Source organism: Mytilus edulis, chromosome 6 (assembly GCF_963676685.1).
Source record: "Mytilus edulis chromosome 6, xbMytEdul2.2, whole genome shotgun sequence".
NCBI classification, from domain to species: Eukaryota; Metazoa; Mollusca; class Bivalvia; order Mytilida; family Mytilidae; genus Mytilus; species Mytilus edulis.
The window spans coordinates 32,505,863-32,515,521 of record NC_092349.1 but is presented as its reverse complement, the minus strand read 5'-3'; positions in this window follow the sequence as shown (position 1 = coordinate 32,515,521).

Genomic DNA, 9,659 nt, shown 5'->3' with positions numbered 1-9,659 from the left:
CATATATATGTGCGATAAAGATCTAGTGCATTTGAGCAAATTAAATTTATGTTATCCATCTAACTATTTTATTTTCAACAGATTCCCTAGTTTGACATTTTTAAACCACGCGTGCATATATATTTTAATGTTTTTATTTAAATGCCTTATATATGAAAATGTCACGTGTATAATACGTTCGTTTAATTAAATTGTGGAGCATGTGACTTAATAAGACTACGCATTTAAAGTTTGAAACAAAAAACGATAGATACATCGAGGTCGTTTTGCTTGGGTGATTTACCTGTAAAAAGCTCGGGTCTCATCCATGTTTAAAACGAATTCATGGATGTTTGAAATAGTTTAACGGGGGCGTGGCCTATTAGTTTAACGCAACTAACCAGCAACTTGATTTCAATTGATTCACCGCAGAGAAATCTATTTGACTGGCGTTAAAATGAATTGATATGAATTGATATGAATTAAATATAATTTTTAATTTTTGTCAATCTTTATCAATAAACGATCAATCTCATTTAAATAGCGTTAACACGTTTTTGTCCGTTCAAGTTAAATTCGGGTTACTAGTGTTTGTGCCTTTCATAGCTTGTTACTCGATGAAAACCAAAACTCCGTATTAATGTCAAACCTATAGGGGTATACTTATAAAAGAACGATGTAAACAATATATAAGAGTTTAAACAATGTCAACGATGTTCACACGACATCGTTTTAACCTTGTAAACATCACGATGTTAACGATGTCAACGATGTAAACTATATATAAAAGTTCAAACAATGTCAACAATGTTGACACGACATCGTGTTTACATTGTATACATCGCAATGTTAACGATGTCAACGATGTAAACAATATATAAGGGATCAAACAATGTAAACGATGTTGACACGACATTGTTAACATTGTAAACATCGCAATGTTAACGATGTCAACGATGTAAACAATATATAAGAGTTCAAACAATGTCAACGTTGTTGACACGAAATCGTGTTTACATTGTATACATCGCAATGTTAACGATGTCAACGATGTCAACAATATATAAGGGTTCAAACAATGTAAACGATGTTAACACAACATCGTTTTAACATTGTATACATCGCGATGTCAACGATGTATACATTACATAAGGGTTCAAACAATGTAAACAATGTTGACACTATATCGTGTTAACATTGTAGATATCGCGATGTCGACAATATTGAATAAACATCCTTCACTGGACATGAATGATTTGATTCGGACTAATATTTAGAAATTGACTATGATGGTCGGTTGAAAAGAGATGATTTTAGATTTTCAATTGTGACCTTTTCATTTTTGAATAAAGGCAACAGTAGTTTACCGCTGTTCAAAATTCATCAATCAATTGCGAAAAATACAAATCCGAATTACATACTAAAATTGAGAGAAACACATCAAATATAAGAGGATACCCTGCAGGCACACTTTGCTGAATCAACGTTGAATCTTTGTTGATTTTAGGTTATACATTGATCAACAAATATTCAACATTGATTCAACGTTGACAATGCAACGTTGAAATTAGTACATTGTTTCAACGTTGCATTGACATTGTGTTGAAATACCAACACTGAATCAACGTTGGCTAAACAATATATAAAACCCAGTAGTTGTGGATACCAGAATTGTCAAAAAAGAAGTATTTGACACATCACAATTATTTTCAAATTGAAAACGATATTCACATTAAATTAAATATTTAGTAGATTTATCAGTAATTGTTGTGGTGATTATAGAATAACACATAAAACAATCGCAGTGTATATATAAGCATTACTAATTAATCATGAACTTCGCACCCCAAATATTGAAATAATAGAAAATTCAAAAATTTCATCCCGCCCCAAAACATAATAAAAGAACCAGTGTGTATACAGGATCATACAGTAAATATAAAATTAAATATTTGTGAATAACTCCTTCCCCTTTTAAAAAAGATCCCTCCACCTTTTTACTTGATTTCTGATGTCAAATATCTTGTTTTCATTTCTTTTTATTAATTCAAAGAGAAAGACGTATATATCAGTACATAAACAATGGTTGACAACTTGAAATAAAAACAACGGATAGATCTATTTAAATAACGATTTAAATTTTCGCGGCATTGTAACATTTCTATTTTAAGACTTCAGGTATGCGCATGCGCAGTTGTTTTTGTTGCCAAAGTTTGAATATCCGCCAACGAGACCACAAGTGATTTGTGCAGAGTTGTTTATCAATATCTTTCCTCTATACAGCTTTTACATTTTTATCGTAAGTATTTATATTAATTGTTGTAATTACGTTATCGTATTTTAGAAATGTGAACATATCATGTTGTTATGAAACTGTACAGTACTGAAAAGTTGAAATTTTACACGTGAAAAAGGGGGATGTTTAGGACTAGCTGCGGAACCGTAGCTCTTAGGTCCTTATGCTATTTTTTGACTATTTGCGGACTATTCCAAGATATCTTGCAACGTCTCATGAATTTTTATTATTCTATTTGAAATCATATGATTGAATCAAAAGTGAAAAGAAATTTTAATCGCATAAAAAGGGGGGCTTGTTTACAACTGTCAGAAGCTATATATGACTCACCAAGTAGAACCTTTAATTTTACTGTCAAAATTGAGGTAGAGTTTGGACAAGGTAATTAAACAAAGGGTATATGAGGGTGGTAAAAAGTTATTTGCGTTTATCGCCTTTTTATTTCACGTGTTTTAGCGTTTTATTTCTCTTAATTGGTTTCGACATGCATTATTTTTGTTTCCTCTTGTTTATTTTCCGTGTTTCGTCTGGGTACTCTTTAATTTCTCGTGCTAGTCCAACATTCAAGATAAAAAAAGTAAACCAGGACTAAATTCGAAGTCCAGTCGGGAGATTGTTTTAAATTATGTGTTCCCAGGATATTAATTGCGATCAAGTTATCTTTTCCACCATTCGGATGTAACAAGCGGGGGCGAAAAGGTGACTGCAGGGTCTTCGTGTCCATTATCATGACTGTGTGAACTCCTATAACGACTGAGTATTAACTTCTAGTACTTTTTTCCTTAGTAATATTCATGATTTAATTTTTCGTGCTTCCTTTTATATCCAAATTTTTATTTTCAGTGCAGTGTTTTTTTTTTAATTTTTATTTCACGTGTTTCCGCCTTAAGAACCCCCTTTACCATCCTCGAATATGTCAATTAGTGAGATATCCATGCCGCAGCACAAGTAATACAGAAAAAGACATAAGTGGATAAACCTTCAATTTGTTCAAATTAAAATGTAGTAGTTAGGATTTTCTTGCAGATTATACCTAAGTCCTTCTAGTCTATCTAAAAGGAAATGTAGTTGAGACTTCAAAGGACAACTGTTATTTACTTTAGTTTTCATCGCTTCTTATTCTTTTTATTTATACTTTAAAGTAATATCATTATGAATTTAAAATAGTTAAATGTGTTGAACAGAATACAACTTTACAATGTTATAACTTTTGATTTTGTAGATGTCATCATGAAGACCTAGATGGAATCACGGAACAGCAATTCAAGTGTCTGAAAAAAAACAATAAACTTTCTAAAACGGGCTCGAAAAAGACAAGGTGTGAGAAAAAAGAAGTTGAAGTTTCACTATTAATAAATAAAAAGTTTCAGTATGAATAAATAAATTTATTTTAATTTTATCGTATTGAATATTTCTCTATAATCAATGGTTGGACATGAGCAAAATTTGTGTATTAAAGGTTGTGCGCTTTCGAACTCAATAATTCTCTTGGATGATAATTTGTGTTGTTGTAATCATGTTATTAAATCTTAAAAAAATCTTGGTGGTTAAATTATGGTTCGTAGGATATCCCTCAACACCCATATTTGTTATTCAGTTGATTGGTTGTTATCATCATCATTGTCAAGCCATGCTCTCATCACACGAATGTGGTCACTCAGTTTTATTGTTGAAAATTACTGATATTTTACAAGTAATTGGCAGTCAATGGCATCTACATTGTATTAAAAGTTTTGTGCACCCAAACACTTTTTATTGTTGTACCTATTGTTAACAAGACAACCATCAACCAAAGAACATTATTTATATATCTTTGCGTTACCATACAGTCTTCAACAATGAACTAAAGAACACACCATGTCAAATATAACCAGACAATGACTTCATTTAAAGATAATCAATTTTGTTTTGAGATTATTTTTCAAACTTGGGTCTAATGGAGCAGTTATTGGATCAGGTTTCCTGAGGCAGAATGTTGCTATGGCGTTTTGCATATTGAGCGCATAGAGAAGACAATAGCTTGAACATTGCTACAGTATAAAATTATGGACTGCAAGACAAAGAAAATACAGGATGAATGAAACACATTAGTTTAGGTGGAAACACAGTTGAACACAATCACTAACCAATTTTGATTCCGTGTTGAATACTAGTATTGTATTCACCCTGAATTCAATCTGAATTCAAATTAAGCTATTGGTTGAAACAATGTTGAAGCAACTATTATTCTATATAGATTCAATGTTGAACATCAACGTTGATTCAACATAGGATTTCAACGTTGATACAAATTTGCAAAATCTAATAATAATTCAACATTGATTCAACATAGAAAATAAACATTGATTCAATGTTAAATCAACGTTGTGTGCCTGCTGGGTAACTACGACACAACAGAAACACAACATTGAAATGTAACACTCACAGAAACGAACTTCAATATATCAATGGTAATTTTCCTGACTTGTTACAGGACATTTTATGGAAACATGGTGGGTTGTAACTGGTGTTGTGGCATGTTAAACCTCCCGCTTTTATGGCAATGTTAAATATAACATTAAAATGACAACATTACATGACAGGACTACAATACAAATAAATGGGATAACATATCGGACAGAGAAACACACGAATAATAGCTACCAAAAGGTACCAGGTTTAAAATTTATTACGCAAGAAGTGCGTTTCATCAACCCAAGACTAACCAGTGACGCTCAGATGAAAACATTCGAGAGCCAAAACAAGTACAAATTTGAAGAGCACGGAGGACCAAAAATTCGAAAAAGTGTGCCTAATACGGCTAAGGTTTTCTGCCTGGGATAATAACATCCTTATTATTTAGAATAATTCATACTTTTGCAAACAGTATTTTTTTTATAAAATGACTATATAGTAGATATACATGATAAAACCGAAGTAATTACTAGCTACAGAATAAAGACGGATACATAAAACAATCTAAACTAGCACATATAAATTCACAGCCGAGTTACCCAAAGCGATTTACGCACAACGTGACGTCACATTTGAATTTCTAAGAAATTCCCTAAAAAAGGATAAAATTTGGATACAATTCAAGATTAGGTTTGTCATATTGATATAACATTCAGTAATAACAATGATATATGTCAATACTAATTAATATCAAATTGTGGTAGTAATTAGATAATTAATCATATTATCTAGCTATTAATCACCCAGTTCATTTACAAGATGTTTCTTCTAAATCAAACTGTGAACCAAATATATCGTATAATTTTATTTGAACCAAACTAAAATCTTGTAAATGAACTGGGTGATTAATTATCTTTACCATAACACACGAATACAACAGAAAAAAATAAGAATTACAACTTCAAACGATGAGACATTTGTCAAAATCCGATGAGAATAACAAATATAACATAAAAACTAAATACATGAATTTTGGATAGAAAAGTATCTTGACACGTCTTATAGCAATGCGATTTCACACTTAGCAAAACAGTCAGAATGGGGAATAAGTCACGTTTGGTAATAAAAAAGATCAGACGTCGTACACTGGTTCTCCGTTAAAGCGCCCATTTTATGACTTTTTTTTTGTCCCACCGTAAGAAAGCAAACCTAACGACTTCCAGTTATATACCAGTAGCTTGTTATACTTACATCTGAGAATTTTAGATTTCTTTATTATCTATATTTTTTATTTTTATAAAGTTTAGTACATATTGCACAACGATAGTGATCGTACCGGCCGTCCATAATGTTTTCTTCGAAAAGCTGAAATTTCCGTTGATGGACAAAAGACCAAGCAGTATTTAGTACACTATAGTGTAATATGAGTTAAATTTGATCATAAGGTTACCATTAATAATTTTATTTATAACAATGGTCATTTATATCCTAGTTACATCAGTTTGAAAAACAAAGCAAAGTTGAAAACTGTAGAGGTTTGTTAAGCGTGTAATCTCTGTGGAATAGCCGATTCTAAACAAACATCAATCCTAAAAATAAATTCCACATCCAAAAGGTCGATATCGGTGTCAACATTAAATTTTAGTACAACTTCGATCTTTAGATATACATATTATGACTCTATTATGGTTCAAAGATGACGAAATCGTCGAAATGTAACCTCCGTTGAATGAAATCTCCGTTAACATTTTGGTAAAGAGTGTTTTATATCACGTCCGCACTTTTATCGAGTATGGCATACCAGATAAACATATTTGATAGTTATAATGTATGGCGGATATATCACTTACAGATCAATAATATATTGTAATCCAGACGACATAAGAAGACAACATGTAACATTTTTTATAAATCAATTGTTAGAGTGTAAATCTAGAAGAAGAAGAAAAAACGAACCGGATGTTTTTTATATCAATCATAATGCATGTAAATAATTTAAACCTGTTTTCAATATTCAAGATATGAAGCTTCTATGATTACATGTAATATAAATTTGGTACCGAATTCAAAACGATTTAACAATAATGCAATGGCAAGAAGCCATAACAATTGCTCTTCCCTTTTTCGTGTTGCACAAGGAGAGAAGCTTTTAATTTCTTTCATCAAATAGGACGTCAGTTGAAAGGGCATGATATATTGTCCGCTACATTTATTAACAACACCTTGTACAACCTTCTTTTCAAAATTAAAAGCCTTTAAAAAGATTAAACAAAACTATCCGTCACAATGCTATATATTACGGTCTGTATTAGGGGAGGATATCTACATTTCTGTATTCTGCAATTCTTTTGGTCATTTTCTCTATTCAGTTAGAAATATATGCCCTTCTCTGTAAAATTCTTGGGTTCAATTCCTGCATTTGAAAACTTCCGTATATAACATTTTGACAATATATATTGTCTAAGATATAGAAAGATGTGGTGTGGGTGCCAATGAGACAACTCTCCATCCAAATAACAATTTAAAAAAGTTAGCCATTATCTTGTCTGTATCAACAACATACGTATGACGACACTACTCAGTATAGCCCCTCTTTTGTATTCTGTCACTGTACTGCATAAATGATACCATGTTTAAAATAAGTATAAAACTTGAAGAAAAAACGTATTTCAATTTCTACGAAATAAGTTGAATAGCTGGGATAATAAACATTATCATATTTTCCTTGTTATTCGAGGTACTAGAAAGAGGAGCTGAACGTTCAGTTTTATAACAGTGACAGTACCGGTAGCCAAGCGACATTAAGAGAAATCTGAAATCGGATGAAAAAAAAATAATCACGAAAATGATATTATCATTGATTACTCATCTGTTCAACAAAATATAGAAAGAAACATTGCTTATCAATCAATTGTTTTGGTTAATAATGAAATATATTTAATATATGTTGGTACTAAAAAATGTTATACCCCCAAAAAATTGAAGACCATGTCTTCCGTCCTCGAGCACCAGTATGAAAATGCAGACATAAGAATTATGACAATGTTTTGATTTTGCAAATCCTTACAATTCCAATCAATGGTCCATTTATATATTTTGAAATTATAAAGATACCTAAGGTTTTAAACTCCTTCAATCACATTCGTCTCAACCCGGCCGATTCCGTACCCTCATAGAAGGAGAGTAGCGGATTCTACATGTACCGAGGATTGCCGAATGCATTAATCAATGTTACATTCGACTGATTTGACTATTTTTTTGTGTGTGTCCTTTTCGTCATATAGCTCATCAACTCTTTCTATTCTTTTATATCTTTGGATTTCAAATACTTTTCCTGTGCGTAAATAATGAAGATAAATCAAAAATAGTGCTCGCTTCGAACGCATGGAATTTATAATATGTTTTTTTCACCCACTATTGCAGATCATTTGGTTGCTTATCGGATTACCGTGGTCTGACATCTGTCACGAACTATTTTTTTTTAAGATGAATAAAATTAAATAATTGCTGATGCAATGCACGAGAAGGATGTAAGGTTAAATTTGCCTACAATAGGAAACGAAAATATAAGTTAACTCGTGCAAGATCGTGATTTTGGCGAAAAAAAACCTGATGCATATGAATGTATAAAATTTGCATCGCTAATTTCATTTGACCAGTTGCGTTTACAACCAATTTGAAAGTTCAACGTTTCTTTCGAAATGATCTACTAGAATATTGTCAATAGTTAATTTAATATGCAGAAAACGGAAAGTTTCATTAATCTTTAAATCCTTTAAATCATTTATTTCTGTTATTTTTAATTCACCATATTCTTAATTTTCAAAATTATATTTTAATTTATAAACCACCTCCTACATCTTGGATTATTTCAAATAACTATATCATATTCAAGCGGAATACGATGCATAGTACTATTAGTATAAGAAGATCTACAAAAAGAAGCTTTTCAATTGGGCGTTACTGGTTGTCTAAAAATCAAAGTTGCGAGATTAATAGGCTACAACTAACCAACAAAGAGGATGAATAAAATATCTATGAAAAATGATTTTATATTTTATATTTTGCTGGATCAAAATTTTTGTCGTGTCTCTCTCATCATTGTTTTTTTTTTATATATTTATATTGAACCTTTTTAAATTCTTTATCAATGAAAACGCATGTAACATCTTATTCATTTTTTAAATATTCTTCTCCCGGTCATAAATCTGCATGAAATATTTGCCACTGTACGTTCAGAAAACATTAATCAATAAATCATATCTCCTCTAAAATTGTAGTATTAAACTAACTGAAAACATTATCAAATAACTGATTCGTTTAAATTTTATTCAGATATTATCAGTTTCACAGTATGTTAGTGACCTAATACGATACATACGGGTCCAGTAAATTCCATAAGGGGTTTGAGCGAAAAGAGAACCTCATATGGAATTTAATGACCCTGTATATTAACACTAACACACTGTGTAACGAATGTATCTTGCCGACTATCTTTATTAGTCGAATTTTAGACTGGAGTCTCATTTGCAATTATACCACATATTCTTATTGTTATATTAAAGTGTTCAAGTGTTCAATTTTAAGAAACATACTCCAAATGGTCTGCTAAAAAAAAATTAAGGACACGTCTCGTCTCTCTGCTATTTTTTTTTTAAATTTCCGATACAATGAACAAAAAGGTATTAATGAATATCAAAGGAAGTAACCCATCAGAGATATAAGATCATACAGGGGTTGTGCGTCGGCTTCGAAAGAATTTTTAAATCAGTTCAAGGCAAGGGATTCATGCGTTATACGCCATACTTGTGCATTTTTGAAATAAAACAGTTGATTTATATATATAAGTTTTCGATATCAATATGACCACATCAATGAAAGTTCATGGTAACACAGATTGGTAAATATGATGATGACGAAAAGGAGGATGATTCGGGTTGAAAGCATGTTTATACGATTTTATTATTTTTGTACAAGACTGAAATGCTGA